Below are 20,792 nucleotides of genomic sequence, written 5' to 3'. Positions count from 1 at the left end.
TGGAAGTACCCACAGGCAAGTCCCGGGGGGAAAAGAGAATAGGAGGGCCAATCACAGGCTGGCAGTGGCACTCTGGAGTACTCCTCCTGGCTCTACTTCAAACTAAAAAAACTACCTTTTTGGTGGCGGCTGCTTGCTAGGCCTCATCCCCAACTGGAAAACCTGAGCAGAGCATGCCCGCCGGTGCTCCGCTCAGGCCAGGCCAATTTCCCCAAGGGGTCCTAAAACTGATGTTAGGTCCCTCATTAGCATCTCTTGTTTTAGGTGGCTTCCCCAGATTCCTGCAAAATGGCCTAACCCAATATTGTGTCTTTGGGCACAAGTCTTTGTCCCCTGAAATTGACCCGTGATGCACCTGTTTTATGCCTGTAACAACTTTGTACATCACTGTCAATATAATTTCAATTCAGGAACAGGCACACCGTAAAACTAGGAACACTGCATACGAGAGGCAGTAAAGTGACAAAAATATTATTATGTATATATAACTAAATATAAATTAATAAAAGTCGAATATTATATCGAAATATGAGCATCACAAAAGAGAACTCAATGTTACGGTGTTCAAAAGAACTAATTTGGGATTGAGTGCATGGATGAGATCATGATATTTCTTCCATGATAAATATTCAATTAGCAGTACTGTTAACAGCAACCACTACAAGCTTTCTGTGAGCAAGTAGTTCATTTGTTGTGGCACACAGTAACAAATTCAGAAGTGCAGCAGCTGTGATTGCTCACCAAGGCTCACTATCTGTCGGATGTTACAGTGATGAATTAATACTTAGATTTCAGTGGAATAATCATCAAATAATGTTGCGTGTTCACAGTACCCAAAGTTGTGGGGTTATGAAAGAGAGGCTGGCCACATATTGGCCCTGTTCCATTGTTAAATGATTAAAGGGGCTTCAACTGACAGCTGGAGCATGATCTTCTTTAATTGCATATAGTATCCTATTTTAAGGAGCACTTTCAGAGAGCAACAGGGCAGGTGAAGGATTTTAAGCCACCTATAAGATGATAAGCTTCATCAGTCAACCATATGACAAGAATAAAAAGCCTGATTTTCCATTTGCTTTGGCTGGTTTTGAGTGGAATGGGCAATCTGGAGCCAGGAAATTGAGCACGGATCGTCTTTACTACATCCTTGCCCATTGTATAATCACCCATTTAGGGCAACCCATCGTGCTCTTACTAAAATATGTGAAATTCTCGTTTTAGTATGAAAGTGAATGGTAACAATACAGAATTAACACACGGGGTATTTTCCTGACTTGCTGGTGGGCAATGCATTGTTCACTCAGATCACCCAAACAAAATAGTGGCAATGGTATGACCTGTTCTGGGCTATGGAAGTCTCTTTTTAAAGAGGGAGCATCTTACTTGGGGTATATATAAACGTGAACTTTAATGGGGTCCTGCCTGCTGCAGTGCCAGCTGGAAGCTTACCCACCAACAGCACAGATTGGAAATTCAGGCACGTGCTGCCCATTCTTTTCTGACCAGCAGACTGAACTCATAAAACTACCACTTAACTTTCAGTTTCTGATAGCTATGTTGTTCAATTTTTTTTTGTCAGTTTGTTTATTTTTGGAAATTCTTGCCAGCAAAATTTATAATTGTTACAATTAATATTCTGAATATGAGAATCCAACCATGATTCCTCTATTTTAGTGTATTTGGAGGAGGAATAAGTGGGTAATAGAAGGGATACAAGGCAGGTTTGATTACACCAAAGGCAGAATGTCAGCACCCTCCCTAACCCACGCAACTGCGTCGATAGACCCAGACACACCTGGTTTTTGGCGGACTGACAGGTTTTTGGTGGACTGACGGGTTTTTGGTGGACTGACAGGTTTTTGTTGGACTGACGGGTTTTTGGTGGACTGACCGGTTTTTGGTGGACTGACCGGTTTTTGGTGGACTGATGGGTTTTTGGTGGACTGACGGGTTTTTGGTGGACTGACAGGTTTTTGGTGGACTGACCGGTTTTTGGTGGACTGACCGGTTTTTGGTGGACTGACGGGTTTTTGGTGGACTGATGGGTTTTTGGTGGACTGATGGGTTTTTGGTGGACTGACCGGTTTTTGGTGGACTGACGGGTTTTTGTTGGACTGACAGGTTTTTGGCGGACTGACGGGTTTTTGTTGGACTGACAGGTTTTTGGTGGACTGACAGGTTTTTGGTGGACTGACAGGTTTTTGGTGGACTGACGGGTTTTTGGTGGACTGACGGGTTTTTGGTGGACTGACCGGTTTTTGGCGGACTGACCGGTTTTTGGTGGACTGACCGGTTTTTGGTGGACTGACGGGTTTTTGGTGGACTGATGGGTTTTTGGCGGACTGACCGGTTTTTGGTGGACTGACGGGTTTTTGGTGGACTGACCGGTTTTTGGTGGACTGACGGGTTTTTGGTGGACTGACGGGTTTTTGGTGGACTGATGGGTTCTTGGCGGACTGACCGGTTTTTGGTGGACTGACGGGTTTTTGGTGGACTGACCGGTTTTTGGCGGACTGACCGGTTTTTGGTGGACTGACCTGTTTTTGGTGGACTGACGGGTTTTTGGTGGACTGACCGGTTTTTGGTGGACTGACGGGTTTTTGGTGGACTGACGGGTTTTTGGTGGACTGGCGGGTTTTTGGTGGACTGACCGGTTTTTGGTGGACTGATGGGTTTTTGGTGGACTGACCGGTTTTTGGTGGACTGACCGGTTTTTGGCGGACTGACCGGTTTTTGGTGGACTGATGGGTTTTTGGTGGACTGACCGGTTTTTGGCGGACTGACGGGTTTTTGGTGGACTGACGGGTTTTTGGTGGACTGACTGGTTTTTGGCGGACTGACGGGTTTTGGTGGACTGACCGGATTTTGGTGGACTGACCGGTTTTTGGTGGACTGATGGGTTTTTGGTGGACTGATGGGTTTTTGGCGGACTGACGGGTTTTTGGTGGACTGATGGGTTTTTGGCGGACTGACCGGTTTTTGGCGAACTGACCGGTTTTTGGCGGACTGACAGGTTTTTGGTGGACTGACAGGTTTTTGGTGGACTGACGGGTTTTTGGTGGACTGACGGGTTTTTGGTGGACTGACGGGTTTTTGGTGGACTGACGGGTTTTTGGCGGACTGACCGGTTTTTGGTGGACTGACCGGTTTTTGGTGGACTGACCAGTTTTTGGTGGACTGATGGGTTTTTGGTGGACTGACCGGTTTTTGGTGGACTGACGGGTTTTTGGTGGACTGATGGGTTTTTGGCGGACTGACCGGTTTTTGGCGAACTGACCGGTTTTTGGTGGACTGACAGGTTTTTGGTGGACTGACAGGTTTTTGGTGGACTGACGGGTTTTTGGTGGACTGACAGGTTTTTGGTGGACTGACGGGTTTTTGGTGGACTGACGGGTTTTTGGCGGACTGACCGGTTTTTGGTGGACTGACCGGTTTTTGGTGGACTGACCAGTTTTTGGCGGACTGACGGGTTTTTGGTGGACTGACAGGTTTTTGGTGGACTGACGGGTTTTTGGTGGACTGACAGGTTTTTGTTGGACTGACGGGTTTTTGGTGGACTGACCGGTTTTTGGTGGACTGACCGGTTTTTGGTGGACTGATGGGTTTTTGGTGGACTGACGGGTTTTTGGTGGACTGACAGGTTTTTGGTGGACTGACCGGTTTTTGGTGGACTGACCGGTTTTTGGTGGACTGACGGGTTTTTGGTGGACTGATGGGTTTTTGGTGGACTGATGGGTTTTTGGTGGACTGACCGGTTTTTGGTGGACTGACGGGTTTTTGTTGGACTGACAGGTTTTTGGTGGACTGACGGGTTTTTGTTGGACTGACAGGTTTTTGGTGGACTGACAGGTTTTTGGTGGACTGACAGGTTTTTGGTGGACTGACGGGTTTTTGGTGGACTGACGGGTTTTTGGTGGACTGACCGGTTTTTGGCGGACTGACCGGTTTTTGGTGGACTGACCGGTTTTTGGTGGACTGACGGGTTTTTGGTGGACTGATGGGTTTTTGGCGGACTGACCGGTTTTTGGTGGACTGACGGGTTTTTGGTGGACTGACCGGTTTTTGGTGGACTGACGGGTTTTTGGTGGACTGACGGGTTTTTGGTGGACTGATGGGTTCTTGGCGGACTGACCGGTTTTTGGTGGACTGACGGGTTTTTGGTGGACTGACCGGTTTTTGGCGGACTGACCGGTTTTTGGTGGACTGACCTGTTTTTGGTGGACTGACGGGTTTTTGGTGGACTGACCGGTTTTTGGTGGACTGACGGGTTTTTGGTGGACTGACGGGTTTTTGGTGGACTGGCGGGTTTTTGGTGGACTGACCGGTTTTTGGTGGACTGATGGGTTTTTGGTGGACTGACCGGTTTTTGGTGGACTGACCGGTTTTTGGCGGACTGACCGGTTTTTGGTGGACTGATGGGTTTTTGGTGGACTGACCGGTTTTTGGCGGACTGACGGGTTTTTGGTGGACTGACGGGTTTTTGGTGGACTGACTGGTTTTTGGCGGACTGACGGGTTTTTGGTGGACTGACCGGTTTTTGGTGGACTGACCGGTTTTTGGTGGACTGACCGGTTTTTGGTGGACTGACCGGATTTTGGTGGACTGACCGGTTTTTGGTGGACTGACAGGTTTTTGGTGGACTGATGGGTTTTTGGTGGACTGATGGGTTTTTGGCGGACTGACGGGTTTTTGGTGGACTGATGGGTTTTTGGCGGACTGACCGGTTTTTGGCGAACTGACCGGTTTTTGGCGGACTGACAGGTTTTTGGTGGACTGACAGGTTTTTGGTGGACTGACGGGTTTTTGGTGGACTGACGGGTTTTTGGTGGACTGATGGGTTTTTGGCGGACTGACCGGTTTTTGGCGAACTGACCGGTTTTTGGTGGACTGACAGGTTTTTGGTGGACTGACAGGTTTTTGGTGGACTGACGGGTTTTTGGTGGACTGACAGGTTTTTGGTGGACTGACGGGTTTTTGGTGGACTGACGGGTTTTTGGCGGACTGACCGGTTTTTGGTGGACTGACCGGTTTTTGGTGGACTGACCAGTTTTTGGTGGACTGATGGGTTTTTGGTGGACTGACCGGTTTTTGGTGGACTGACCGGTTTTTGGTGGACTGACCGGTTTTTGGTGGACTGACCGGATTTTGGTGGACTGACCGGTTTTTGGTGGACTGACAGGTTTTTGGTGGACTGATGGGTTTTTGGTGGACTGATGGGTTTTTGGCGGACTGACGGGTTTTTGGTGGACTGATGGGTTTTTGGCGGACTGACCGGTTTTTGGCGAACTGACCGGTTTTTGGCGGACTGACAGGTTTTTGGTGGACTGACAGGTTTTTGGTGGACTGACGGGTTTTTGGTGGACTGACGGGTTTTTGGTGGACTGATGGGTTTTTGGCGGACTGACCGGTTTTTGGCGAACTGACCGATTTTTGGTGGACTGACAGGTTTTTGGTGGACTGACAGGTTTTTGGTGGACTGACGGGTTTTTGGTGGACTGACAGGTTTTTGGTGGACTGACGGGTTTTTGTTGGACTGACGGGTTTTTGGCGGACTGACCGGTTTTTGGTGGACTGACCGGTTTTTGGTGGACTGACCAGTTTTTGGTGGACTGATGGGTTTTTGGTGGACTGACCGGTTTTTGGTGGACTGACGGGTTTTTGGTGGACTGACGGGTTTTTGGTGGACTGACCGGTTTTTGGTGGACTGATGGGTTTTTGGTGGACTGACGGGTTTTTGGTGGACTGACGGGTTTTTGGCAGACTGACGGGTTTTTGGTGGACTGATGGGTTTTTGGTGGACTGATGGGTTTTTGTTGGACTGACCGGTTTTTGGTGGACTGATGGGTTTTTGGCGGACTGATGGGTTTTTGGTGGACTGATGGGTTTTTGGCGGACTGACCGGTTTTTGGCGGACTGACGGGTTTTTGGTGGACTGATGGGTTTTTGGCGGACTGACCGGTTTTTGGCGGACTGACGGGTTTTTGGTGGACTGATGGGTTTTTGGTGGACTGACCTGTTTTTGGTGGACTGATGGGTTTTTGGCGGACTGATGGGTTTTTGGCGGACTGACCGGTTTTTCGCGGACTGACGGGTTTTTGGTGGACTGATGGGTTTTTGGCGGACTGACGGGTTTTTGGTGGACTGATGGGTTTTTGGTGGACTGATGGGTTTTTGGCGGACTGATGGGTTTTTGGTGGACTGATGGGTTTTTGGCGGACTGACCGGTTTTTGGCGGACTGACGGGTTTTTGGTGGACTGATGGGTTTTTGGCGGACTGACCGGTTTTTGGCGGACTGACCGGTTTTTGGCGGACAGACCGGTTTTTGGCGGACTGACGGGTTTTTGGCGGACTGACCGGTTTTTGGTGGACTGACGGGTTTTTGGTGGACTGATGGGTTTTTGGCGGACTGACCGGTTTTTGGCGGACTGACCGGTTTTTGGCGGACTGACCGGTTTTTGGCGGACTGACGGGTTTTTGGTGGACTGATGGGTTTTTGGCGGACTGACCGGTTTTTGGTGGACTGACCGGTTTTTGGCGGACTGACCGGTTTTTGGCGGACTGACCGGTTTTTGGTGGACTGACCGGTTTTTGGTGGACTGACCGGTTTTTGGTGGACTGACGGCTTTTTGGTGGACTGACCAGTTTTTGGTGGACTGACCGATTTTTGGTGGACTGACAGCTTTTTGGTGGACTGACCGGTTTTTGGTGGACTGACCGGTTTTTGGTGGACTGACTGGTTTTTGGTGGACTGACGGGTTTTTGGTGGACTGACGGGTTTTTGGTGGACTGACGGGTTTTTGGTGGACTGATGGGTTTTTGGCGGACTGACCGGTTTTTGGCGGACTGACCGGTTTTTGGTGGACTGACCGGTTTTTGGCGGACTGACCGGTTTTTGGTGGACTGACGGGTTTTTGGCGGACTGACCGGTTTTTGGTGGACTGACCGGTTTTTGGTGGACTGATGGGTTTTTGGTGGACTGATGGGTTTTTGGCGGACTGACGGGTTTTTGGTGGACTGACGGGTTTTTGGTGGAGTGACGGTGTAGTGTCCGTGTGTAGATAAAGACACTGAAGACAGGAGTTGGTTCATAGCTACTTACTAAGCAAGTCTGGGGGGGGGGTTTCTAAAGGATATACACAATACACAAGCTTATATAGCCCAAGTGGCAATTACCGGCATTACGCACACCTGGGGCTCGTAAAGGCACATACACCATAATTGCTCTTAAAGGCACATACACCACAATTCCTCCCCTTCTAGCTAACTAGTACATCATATTTTAAATAATTATTAATTACATGTTATATGCAAAATAATATACATTGCTATATTAATTAATTATAAGTTCGTCTCTCAGGAGGCTTCCTGACTCGGTCCGGATAACGCCTCGGGGGTGTAGTAGTTTCTGGTGGTGTAGTAGGTTCTTCTGGCAAGGCTGATTCGGCTTGAAGGCCAGTGTCGGGTTCATCGTGCTCCAGTATCACCGGATCGGAGGTAGATATGGGTATCGCTACTTCATCGTTAGATGTATAGAGTGGTGGTATAGGTTGTCCCTTTTCGGATGACTTGATGATTTGGTCAGCATGGCGCCTTATTATGCTGTCTCCGATGTCCATGGTATACATCAGTGGTCCTAATCGTGTGCAGATAGTTCCAGGCTGCCATTTCTCGGTACGGTAGTCCCGGGCCAAAACCGGTTGGCCTATCTGGAAGGCCCTAGTTGGCCTTTCATTCATGCCCTGAAACTGCCGGTTCTCCACGTCCCTTCGGATGTTGGGCTTGACCAAATCCAGCCGGCTTCTTATGTTTCTATTGTGGAACATCATGGCGGGAGTTTGGTTAGTAACCATATGCGTTGCATTCCTATATGCAAATAAGAAGTTATCCACCTTGTGCTGAAGTTTTATGTCTTCATTACCCATGGCCTTGATGGCCTTCTTGAAGGTCTGGACAAACCTTTCAGCCAATCCATTGGTGGCGGGATCGTATGGGGCGGACGTGTAGTGCTTTACCCCATTGTTCTTTAAGAACTTTCTGAATTCTTCGGACAGAAATTGCGGTCCATTATCAGAACATATCTGCTCCGGCAGCCCATTCCTGGCAAATATGGTCCTTAATACTGTGATGGATTTTTCCGTGGTGGTGGAGGACATCTTTATTACCTCCGGCCACTTGGAGTGTGCATCAACTGCGATTAAGAACATTGAGTCCATAAATGGACCAGCAAAGTCGATGTGCACCCTTTGCCAGGGAGATGAGGGCCACTCCCATGGATGTAGAGGGGCCTGTGGCAGAGCATTTTGGACCTTCTGGCATCCGAGGCAGCTCTTGGTCATGTCTTCGATGTCTCCATCGATACCTGGCCACCATACAAACGCCCTAGCTAGGTTCTTCATTTTCACTCCACCCAGATGCCCCTCGTGAAGCTCCTTTAGCACTTTATCCTGGAGTTTGGGTGGAATCACCACTCTGGATCCACACATCAAGGTTCCTCGGCACACTGACAGCTGTTCTCTTCTTTGCGAGAATGCTGGCAACAGTGGTTCGCCATGTGCTGGCCATCCCTTCACTGTTAAATCGTAGACCCGTGAGAGAGTAGGGTCATTTCTTGTCTCCCTTTCAATGGCAGAATTTGTCACCGGTAGACATTCCACTATGGTAGAGTGGAATATCTCTACTGGGTCTACTGTAGGTGCCTCTTCTATCGTTGGCAACGGTAGGCGTGATAAACCGTCAGCATTCCCATGCTGTTTTGACCCTTTGTATTCAATGTTGTATTGGTGTGCCCCTAGAAAAAGGGACCACCTCTGTAGTCTTTGTGCCGTCATAATGGGGACACCTTTTTTAGGGTTGATATGGAGATGAGGGGTTGATGGTCAGTCAGCAAGGTAAATTTTTGTCCGTGTAGGTAATGGTTGAATTTCTTCACTCCCCATACCAGGCTGAGTGCTTCCCTGTCTATCTGGGCATAGTTACGCTCAGCTGAGTTCAATGAGCGTGACGCAAAAGCTATCGGCCGTTCCGAGCCATCAGGGAATCTATGGGACAATACCGCTCCTATGCCGTAAGGGGATGCATCGCACGCCAGTCTGATTGGTAGTGATGGGTTGTAATGAGCCAAAATTTTCTCGGATGTGATTAAGTCTTTACATTTATGGAAGGCACGTTTACAGTCTTCGTTCCATTTCCAAATCACTCCTGTCTGTAGAAGATCATTAAGAGGGTGTAGAATAGTTGATAAGTTCGGTAAAAATTTATGATAGTAATTTATTAATCCCAGGAATGACCTTAATTGTGAAACATTTTCAGGTGCTGGGGCTTTTACAACTGCTTCAATTTTTTCAGGTGACTTATGCAACCCTTCCTTATTAATTATGTGGCCACAATATGATATCTGATTTTGGAAAAATTCGCACTTGGGGCGATTTGCTCGTAGGCCCCGTTCTTTCAGCCTAGTGAGCACCTGCTCCAAATTGGCAAGGTGCTCGTTGTCGTTTTCTCCTGTTATAAGGATGTCGTCTAGGTAGCATTGAGTCCCCGGAATCCCTTGCAGGACTTGCTCCATAGCTCTTTGCCAGATAGCTGGAGCTGATGCTATTCCAAAAACCAGTCGATTGTACTGGTACAGGCCTTTGTGTGTGTTTATTGTGAGATACTTTTTAGAGGTCTCCTCAACCTCCATCTGTAGATATGCCTGTGCCAAGTCAATTTTTGTGAAACGTTTCCCTCCGGATAGTGAGGCGAAAATATCTTCTATCCTCGGAAGAGGATACTGTACCATGTGAAGGATCGGGTTTACAGTCACCTTAAAGTCTCCACAGATGCAAATTTTTTTTTGTTCCTCAGAATTATTTTTCAATGTTTTTTTCATGACTGGAACGATGGGTGTTGCCCATTCGCTCCAATCTATTTTGGATAATACGCCTGCCTTTTCCAAATTCTTCAGTTCTGCCTCGACTGCCGGATGTATTGCGTATGGCACCGGTCTTGCCTTAAAAAATTTTGGAATTGCTGTATCTTCCACTTTTATTGAGGCGGTGATGCCTTTCAAGGTTCCTAGTTTCTCTTGAAACACTTCTTTGGCGTTGGCCAAGATGTCTTTTAATCGTTCAGGTATGATGTCATCATTGTTTTTTTCCTTACTGGTCACCGTCAGTGCCTGAATGGAGTGCCAGTCTAAACGTATCTTCCTTATCCATTCACGTCCCAACAACGGTGGACCACCATCTTGTAGAATGTATAAATACAACTTTTGTATTTCTTTGCCGTTGTATACCACAGGCACCCTTATTTTTCCTTTGGGGTAGACTTTCTGCCCCGTATATGTTTTTAAGATAATGGATGTGTCTTTTAGAGGTATATGCGAAAATAGCCTCTCGTAATCTCGTCGATTTATTACGGTTAGAGCTGATCCTGTATCTAGCTCCATTTTAACTGGGGACCCTGCTATTGTGAGGGTAACCCAAATGGTTTGGTAATCCTCTTTGGCAAGTACATTATGTAATTTGAGACAGCTTAGTCTCTTGTTTCCGGAGTCGCTATCGCTATTCTGGTCTTCGGAGCTATTGTCCGTCATCATTTGTACCTTCCTGTACTTTTCTTTATTGATTTTTTGTTTTCTGTCAGTGGATTTATTTTGTCCAGATTGGCATACCCGTGCAATGTGTCCAATCTTACCACATTGCCTGCATGCTTTGCCCTTGAACCAGCAGTCCCTCTGGTTATGGGTGGATCTGCCGCAGCGATAACATCTTCCGAACTCCTGTGTCATTTTATGGGTGCCGAAGTCCTGTGTCTCTTGTTGTATCTCTGCAGCTCCTTTTGCTGCTGCTTCGTATGATACAGCCATACTGAAAGCTTTGTCCAATGTTAAATCTTTTTCAGAAAGCAGTCTTTTTTGTGTTCCGTCATTTAAGAGACCGCAAACAAATTTGTCTCGAAGATAATCCGATAGTCCTGCTCCGAATTGGCAGTACTTTGATAGCTTTCTTAATTTGGTTAGGTAATCAGCGTTACTTTCATTCTTGTGTTGATTTCTCTTGAAGAACTTGAATCGTTCCGCTATCAGCAGCGGTGTTGGGTTTAAATGCTCCTGCAGGGTATCAACAATTTCTTTAAAAGTCTTGTCCTTTGGTTTGGCTGGAGTGATTAAATTTCGTAATAGCCCGTATGTCTTCGCGCCCATTAAGTTCAGAAGTACTGAAGCTCTTTTTTCATCTGTTATTCCATTTGCAGTGCAATAAACCTCTACTCTTTCCACGTATGTGGTCCAATCTTCTATTTTGCCATCAAAAGCCTCAATATTACCAGATTTAGGCATTTCAGGAAAGATATGGCGCTTCCCGCGCTTTTTTTTTTCTCTCTGTAGCAACGATATGGCGCTTCCCACGCTTTCCCGCCGCTGCTACCGATAACAACGCTGTTTTACTGTGGTTTCAGTTTATTCACTGTTGGAGACTCGTTCCCGACGGAGGTCTAAACGCTGACCTGCTTGCCGCGCCGGCCGTCTCTCGAGTGCACCCTCCCAGTCCGTTATTGCTTGCCCCCGATTTCGCTGCCTGTCTCAGCTGTAGAGCCCGCCGCTGGAGCTCCAGCCTGATGCCCAGGAAGGATTAGCGCAGTACCTGTCACCAGCTTGGCCAGCTGGTGAAACCACAGTTTCTCTTACTTCCTTGAGTCTTCTGGACGCTGGAGGAATCGATGTCCTTGAGGTGCTGCCGAATTGCAGGTAAGTCCGTTTCCACTTCGTCGCCACTGTAGTGTCCGTGTGCAGATAAAGACACTGAAGACAGGAGTTGGTTCATAGGTATTTACTAAGCAAGTCTGGGGGGGGTGGTTTCTAAAGGATATACACAATACACAGGCTTATATAGCCCAAGTGGCAATTACCGGCATTACGCACACCTGGGGCTCTTAAAGGCACATACACCATAATTGCTCTTAAAGGCACATACACCACAGACGGGTTTTTGGTGGACTGACGGGTTTTTGGCGGACTGACCGGTTTTTGGCGGACTGACCGGTTTTTGGTGGACTGACCGGTTTTTGGTGGACTGACCGGTTTTTGGTGGACTGACCGGTTTTTGGCGGACTGACCGGTTTTTGGCAGACTGACGGGTTTTTGGTGGACTGACCGGTTTTTGGCAGACTGTCCGGTTTTTGGAGGACTGACCGGTTTTTGGCAGACTGACGGGTTTTTGGTGGACTGACCGGTTTTTGGCGGACTGACGGGTTTTTGGTGGACTGACCGGTTTTTGGCGGACTGACGGGTTTTTGGCGGACTGACCGGTTTTTGGTGGACTGACAGGTTTTTGGCGGACTGACGGGTTTTTGGTGGACTGACCGGTTTTTGGCGGACTGACGGGTTTTTGGTGGACTGACGGGTTTTTGGCGGACTGACGGGTTTTTGGTGGACTGATCGGTTTTTGGTGGACTGACCGGTTTTTGGCGGACTGACCGGTTTTTGGTGGACTGACCGGTTTTTGGCGGACTGACGGGTTTTTGGTGGACTGACCGGTTTTTGGCGGACTGACCGGTTTTTGGCGGACTGACGGGTTTTTGGTGGACTGACCGGTTTTTGGCGGACTGACCGGTTTTTGGTGGACTGACGGGTTTTTGGTGGACTGACCGGTTTTTGGCGGACTGACCGGTTTTTGGTGGACTGATCGGTTTTTGGTGGACTGACCAGTTTTTGGTGGACTGACCGGTTTTTGGTGGACTTACCAGTTTTTGGCGGACTGACGGGTTTTTGGTGGACTGACCGGTTTTTGGTGGACTGACCGGTTTTTGGCAGACTGACCAGTTTTTGGCGGCCTGACGGGTTTTTGGCGGACTGACCGGTTTTTGGCGGACTGACCGGTTTATGGCGGACTGACCGGTTCTTGGCGGACTGACCGGTTTTTGGCGGACTGACCGGTTTTTGGCGGACTGACCGGTTTATGGCGGACTGACCGGTTTTTGGCGGACTGACGGGTTTTTGGCGGACTGACGGGTTTTTGGCGGACTGACCGGTTTTTGGCAGACTGACCGGTTTTTGGCAGACTGACCGGTTTTTGGCGGACTGACCGGTTTTTGGCGGACTGACGGGTTTTTGGTAGACTGACCGGTTTTTGGAGGTCTGACCGGTTTTTGGCGGACTGACGGGTTTTTGGTGGACTGACCGGTTTTTGGTGGACTGATGGGTTTTTGGCGGACTGACCGGTTTTTGGCGGACTGACCGGTTTTTGGCGGACTGACCGGTTTTTGGTGGACTGACCGGTTTTTGGTGGACTGACCGGTTTTTGGCGGACTGACCGGTTTTTGGTGGACTGACCGGTTTTTGGCGGACTGATGGATTTTTGGCGGACTAACCGGTTTTTGGCGGACTGACCGGTTTTTGGTGAACTGACGGGTTTTTGGTGGACTGACCGGTTTTTGGTGGACTGATGGATTTTTGGCGGACTAACCGGTTTTTGGCGGACTGACCGGTTTTTGGTGAACTGACGGGTTTTTGGCGGACTGACCGGTTTTTGGCGGACTGACCGGTTTTTGGCGGACTGACCTGTTTTTGGCGGACTGACCGATGTTTGGTGGACTGACTAGTTGTTGGTGGACTGACCGGTTTTTGGTGGACTGACGGGTTTTTGGTGACTGACCGGTTTTTGGTGGACTGATGGGTTTTTGGTGGGCTGACAGGTTTTTGGCAGACTGACGGGTTTTTGGTGACTGACCGGTTTTTGGTGGACTGACGGGTTTTTGGGGGGCTGACAGGTTTTTGGCAGACTGACCGGTTTTTGGCGGACTGACCGGTTTTTGGCAGACTGACCGGTTTTTGGCGGACTGACCGGTTTTTGGCGGACTGACCGTTTTTTGGCGGACTGACCGGTTTTTGGCAGACTGACCGGTTGTTAGCGGACTGACCGGTTTTTGTTGGACTGACCGGTTGTTAGCGGACTGACCAGTTTTTGGCAGACTGACCGGTTTTTGGTTGACTGACCGGTTGTTGGCGGACTGACGGGTTTTTGGTGGACTGACGGGTTTTTGGTGGACTGACCGGTTTTTGGTGGACTGACCGGTTGTTGGTGGACTGACCAGTTTTTGGTGGACTGACGGGTTTTTGGTGGACTGACCGGTTTTTGGCGGACTGACCGGTTTTCGGTGGACTGACGGGTTGTTGGTGGACTGACCGGTTTTTGGCGGACTGACGGGTTTTCGGCGGGCTGACGGGTTTTTGGTGGACTGACGGGTTTTTGGTGGACTGACCGGTTGTTAGCGGACTGACCGGTTTTTGGCGGACTGATGGGTTTTCGGCGGACTGACCGGTTGGCTACTGGTCTTCTTGGTCAGTGTGGCTCAGTTACTCACTGGAACAAATCACGGAAGTTTGAATTGTTTCAGGTTTCCTCTCATTCTCTTGAAGATTTCCCTCTTAAAGTTGGATACCCAGGTATTGGTTTGTGTACTGGTTTATCCCACATAATTTTATGGTCATTATTGTCACTACTTCCATTCCCAATTTGTAATTTGTTCACATGCCATTGCCAGGTTAACATGTGAGTTACCTCTAATGGCATCCCGAACACATTGGGTTAGAACAAACTATATATGTGTCCTATGTGAATAATGCAAAACAGCCCTGAATTTCAGCAGGTCTTTCAGAATCACATCCGGCATAAGTCTGCCAGAAGTGCAGTGGAAGAACTGGGGCCTGGTCTGAAGAAAAGAGCCAGCATGAGGAAGTGATCAGTCCCCTGATGGGCCATCCTAGAATGAATCATAGAATGAGACAGCACAACAAGATGTCATTTGGCCCATCGTGCCTGTGCCAGCCCTCTGAAAGAGCCATCCAATTAGTCCCACTCCCCTGTCCTCTCCCCATAGCCCTGCAAATTCTTTCCGCTCAAGTATCCATCCAATTCCCTTTCAAAAGTTACTATTGAATCTGCTTCCACCACCCTCTCAGGCAGTGCATTCCAGATCATAACAACTCGCTGAGTAAAAAAAATTCCCATCATTTCCCCTTTGATTCTTTTGCCATTTACCTTAAATCTGTGTCCTCTGGTTACCAACCCATCTGCCACAAGAAACAGTTTCTCCTTATTTACTCTATCTAAACCCTTCATGATTTTGAACACCTGTATTAAATCTTCCCTTAGCCTTTGCTGCTCTAAGGAGAACAACTCCAGCTTCTCCAGTCTTTCCACATACCTTAAGTCCCGCACCCCTGGTACCATTCTAGTAAATCATCCGAGCACCCTCTCTAAGGCCTTGACATCCTTCCTAAAGTGTGGTGGCCAGAATAGGACACAATACTCCAGCTGGGATCTAACCAGTGTTTTCTAAATGTTTAGCATAACTTCCTTGCTTTTATACTCCATGAGGGTAATTTTAACCCTGCCATGACAGGTGAGAGAGGTTTGGGGGTGGGGGGGGTTAAATTGACAAATATGTGAAACCCAACCCCAACCCCCCGCAAATGCTTCTACTTCCGGTTGAACCGCGGCAGGTTTGGAGGCATTTGTGTAACCCGCTCTGGAGAGGTGGGTCCTTGATTATAATGTTAATGAGGCTCCACTCCTCAGATTTTGGCAGCCATTTGAATATAACATCTGCAGCCCAGGTTTCCCAAGGCTCGGGAACCCTGGCAGCTAAAGGGAGGTGGGAGCAGCTGGATCCAGCAGGTGAGTGTTTTCTGGAGCACTGTTTGTGAGCCAGGAGGAGCAGGAGTGCTCCCATCGGCCCCTCAAGCAAATCTTCTGCCACAATCGGCAGCCCCCACTCCAAGCCCATGATCTATCCCAGTCCTCCCTCTCTCCTGATTGCCGGTCCGATACCCCCCACTAACCCCACGATCTTTGCTGGTTGCGGGGGACCGTACCCAACGCAGCAAAGAAGGGCGGCTAAAGGCTGTCCATCAGCAAAAGCACAGGTGCTCACTCCTTGAAGGGAGGTTGCCAACCAAATCAATCCCTTATACTTGGCTGCAAATGTGGAAGAAGTGTGCTGTTATCAGGAGCAAGGCCAAGGTACAAGTGCTTCTTCCCTTTGCTGACATTTCTTGTCGAACCATCAAGCGTGGCACAAACCTAAGTTGGAACGTACTGGTGTATTGGTCGCCTGTCAGAGAAGCTGGACAATTATAATTTCCACTGAAACCAATTGGAATGAAGATCAGGCTTTTTCTATAATTGCCAACCGATCTACAACAACAGTTTAGAGGGCATAAATTTAAGATCACCCAGCAAAAAATAGAGGGAAATGCTAGAGAATTTTTTTTTACATTTGAATATCCTGCGAGAGACACAATCCATAATAGCTTCTAAAAGGGAAGAGGATAAACACTTGCAATGAATAATTATTTTAAAGAGTATAGAGAAAGGGCAGGAGAACAGGATTGAATGAATGGCTGTTTGTAGTTAAAAAGAAAATTGGGCCAGGGCAGCCAGCTGAAGAGCAAGTGACTAACCAGTGCCATTTTACATGCCCCCTGTTCTGGCAGGAGCCCGAAATGCACCCATAGTGGTGTGGGTACCCAGCAACTAAAGTCAAATGAGGGAACCTCCCCTGAACCCGATACTTTGGCAGGTCAAGAATGGAAGTTCCCAATACCTGGCACTTACACTGGGGGCTATGGTCTGCAGATCTTCAGGCCCAGCATTTGCTCTACTACAACAGATTCAGTTGTCTTGGCATGTTGAAGGAGCAATGCATGAGAAGCTCAGTTCCAACTGGGAGGTTGCGCTTGAAGTGTTCCAGCTGGTCTATGAGTTAACTGAAGGGACACTTTGATTTGTTATGCACCACCCATAGTAATGAAGGCCTCAACTTTAATCCCACAGGGGTCTCCCAGGAACCCTCGGGGACTGGTACAGTTCAAGTTATTTCCAACACTTATGTCATGTTTGCCGAAAACTACAGTTTCCACATGAACTGAAACCTAAGCCTTTACTCCCTGCAATGTGCAGGTTAACATAGCATAACCCGGAACATAGGTAAATCATTTACTGGGGAATACTGTATATGAGATGCCCATCAAGTTAACCCATCACCTCAGAGGGTGGAAAATAACTCAGCACGAGAACACTGCATATGTGCTAAACTACTTGACCAGATTTTAAGATAAAAAGAATACATTAGAGCAAAATGACTATACTAAAGCAATATGATGCCTAAACTGATATGATTGGAGAATGTTCCAACTTTTCCTTTAAATAGCTTGTACAATCAGCCACATTGCATGCCCAGAATTTTGATGTGCACTGCTGGTGAGGGAGGGTGCTCATTGGAATGCAAAATTAGAAAATTACACCCAATATGTAAACAAGTGTGATGTTTAAAACAAAGAAATGACAGTTGGAAGTTCTTGCAGCTCTTCTCTGCAAATTATGGTAATTTATGTGAGATGATTGCCCAGTGTCACATTTCATTTTTCCACGGAAAAGAATTGGAAAAAGGGCTGCTTAAAATATTGTACTTCAAAGAATAGTGTTTTCATGCAAGTTAACATAAAACGGAAGTCTGAGACACGTACCTAAAAAACAAATAGGGCAGCTTTGATGCTGTTTCCTCATAGGCTGTAAAGAATAAGCAATTGGTTAGCTTGTCTCAGAAATGGATAAATACCTAACACTGTGATACAAGCTTGTTCTGGCTGTGAATAGCCAGAGATAAAACACAGGGAGACAGACAGTCAGGAGAAGTTTTTGAAACAGAATGCTGTGAGGCAGTCAGCCAGCAAACGGTTGCAAGAAGGTTGGAGTGCTGGAGAGAATGGTCAGAAATTATCTTAAGTCAAGTAAGGCAACCCACTGAAGTTAAGGCATGGCATGTCCTTTATTTTGTATTATTATGTAAAGATAAGTTGCACTGTTTGAATTAAGAGAATCTAATCATACTTGCTGTTCTCTATGTTCACCTTACAGTGAAAAAAGCAGCTTCTTGATTCATATCAGGCCTCATCTCACCAAGTGTTTGCTCAGTCTGCCTCTGGAGACATTGTAGAAATACACATGTGAAAGACATAACTCTCCAGTGCAGGACACAAGGGGATATTATTGTTACAACTCTAGGTTATATTATCATGCAATAAATATAGAGCAGTGTGAATAAACGGCAAACACTCAAACCGTTTGAGGGAGAAACTGATGTTACTGAACCCAAGAAGATACCCATGGCAAACCCAAATTTGTAGCACTCACCAAGTTCTTATTCAGCACTGTTCATAAAGGGGGGTAATGAGACAATTGAAGATGACATAAAGGTCCCTGGATTATAAGAAGATTATTTCCATTGATTTAAAAACAGACTGTGGAGGACACCGCCCATTGGCTTTGATTGGATTGGCCATCAAAGCAAGAATGGTGTCTTATCCTGTGGCAACAACACCAATCCTGAAACAAAGGTTTTTCTGATTTAATATTTATCCCAAGGAATTTCTTTCATGTGAAACTATTACTTTTGAAGCATACAAACAATCAAATGTTAATTTAGTAGGCAAAATTGTCGCAGTTCGAACTGTTGCTTTCATAGTCGCATAATGGCATTCCCTTTTGATACCTGGCAATGAGTGAAGGTCACATTTCCATTGGACCCATCACATGAAAAAGAATGCAGGCAACAATTCCTTTTAGGTCCAACAGACCTCTTTAGCTGTGACTCAGATCTCCAGGGAACTCCAGACGCTTCTCATGTCCTGGACAATCACGTGTGCAGGAAGAGTCGTCAGCTGGAGGAGCTCGAGCTCTGAGTTTCGGAGCTTAGGCAGCAGCTGGCATTGCTGCAGTGCATCCACGAGGCTGAGACCTATGTGGGTAGCATGTTTCAGGAGGTGGTCACCCGCAGCTTAAGAGTGTGCAGGCAGAGAGGGAATGGGTGACCGCCAGACAGACAAGAAGAACCAGGCAGGTAGTGTAGGAGTCTCATGAGTACACGTCGCTGTCTAACTGGTATTCAATACTGGTGAGGGCGATAGTTCTTCTGGGGAATACAGCCAGAGCCAAGACAACAGCATCAGGGGTGGCTCAGCTGTACAGGGGGGGAGGAGGAAGGTCAGGAAAGCAATAGTGATAGGGGATTCAATAGTTAGGGCAACAGACAGGCGTTTCTGCGGCCGCAGACGTGACTCCAGGATGGTATGTTGCCTCCCTGGTGCCAGGGTCAGGATGTCACTGAACAACTGCAGGACATTCTAGTGGGGGGGAGGGTGAACAGCCAGAGGTCGTGGTCTATATTGGTACCAGTGACATAGGTAGAGAGGGATGAGGCCCTGCAGTCAGATTTTAGGGAGCTAGGAAAGAGATTAATAAGCAGGACCTCAATGGTAGTAATCTCTGGATTACTCCCAATGCCATGCAATAGTGAGTACAGAAATAGGAGGATAGCGCAGAGGAATGCGTGGCTGGAGAGATGGTGCAGGAGGGAGGGCTTTAGATTCTTGGGGCATTGGAACTGGTTCTGGGGGAGGTGGGACCTGTACAAGCCAGATGGGTCGCATCTCAAAAGAGTCGGGACCAATATCCTCGCAGGGGGATTTGCTAGTGCTGTTGGGGAGGTTTAAACTAGCTTGGCAGGGGGATGGGAACCTGAGCGTAGATTCAGAAGGGGGAGAAGCAAGACTGGAAATGGAAGGCAGAAAATTAGTAAGCGAGTTTGGAACGCAGAGTAAACAAAGGCTAGAAAATAGACAACAAAGGAGTTTGGTAGTGCTTAATGGTATATACTTCAATGCAAGGAGTCTAGTGAATAAGGCAGATGAGCTGAGGGCACAGATAGACACGTGATATCATATGATATCATAGCTATTACTGAAATATGACTTAAAGTAGGGCAGGAATGGCAGTTCAACATTCCTGGTTGAAGTGTTTTCAGATGAGATAGAAAGGGGAATAAAAAAGGAGGGGTGTCACAATATTGGTTAAAGAAACAATTACAGCTGGGAGCAGTGATGAAATGTTAGAAGGATCATCAAATGAGGCCATATGCATTGAACTGAAGAACAAAAAATGGGCAATCACTCTGCTGGGGGTATACTATAGGCCCCCAAACAGTCAGAGGGAGATAGAAGAGCAAATATGTCGGCAAATTTCGGAGAAGCGCATAAAATAATAGTGGGGGATTTCAACTACCCTAATATTAACCGGAATAGAATCAGTGTAAAAGGTGTAGAGGGTGCAGAATACTTAAAATGTATTCAGGAGAACTTTTTAACCAGTACGTAGCAAGCCCAACAAGAGAGGGGCAGTTCTGGACTTAGTATTAGGGAATGAAGCTGGTCAGGTGGAAGAGGTGTCAGTGGGAGAGCATTTTGGTGGTAGTGATCATAATTCAGTTAGATTTAGCGTAGTTATGGAAAAGGACTAAGATAGACCAGGAGTAAAAGTTCTCGATTGGGGAAAGGCCAATTTTACTGAGCTGAGATGCGATTTAGCAAAAGTGGACTGGTAACAGTACTGTGGAGGAGGAATTCCTGGAGTGTTTACGGGATGGTTTCCTTGACCAATATGTCGAGGAACCAACCAGAGATCAGGCCATCTTAGACTGGGTATTATGTAACGAGAAAGGATTAATTAGCAATCTTGTTGGACGAGGCCCCTTGGGTCGGAGCGATCATAATATGATCAAATTCTTCATTAAGATGGAGAATGAAGTAGTTGACTCAGAGACAAGGGTCCTCAATTCAAATAAAGGAAACTACGATGGTCTGAGGAGCGAGTTGGGTAGGATTGATTGGGGAATGGCACTCAAAGGGTTGACGGTGGATAGGCAATGGCAAACATTCAAAGACTGAATGGATGAGCTACAGAATTTGTTCATC

This window comes from Somniosus microcephalus, chromosome 5 (assembly GCF_052327205.1).
Source record: "Somniosus microcephalus isolate GS21.2 chromosome 5, FLI_Smic_1.0, whole genome shotgun sequence".
In the NCBI taxonomy this organism is placed as follows: Eukaryota; Metazoa; Chordata; class Chondrichthyes; order Squaliformes; family Somniosidae; genus Somniosus; species Somniosus microcephalus.
This window is presented reverse-complemented; position numbering follows the sequence as displayed.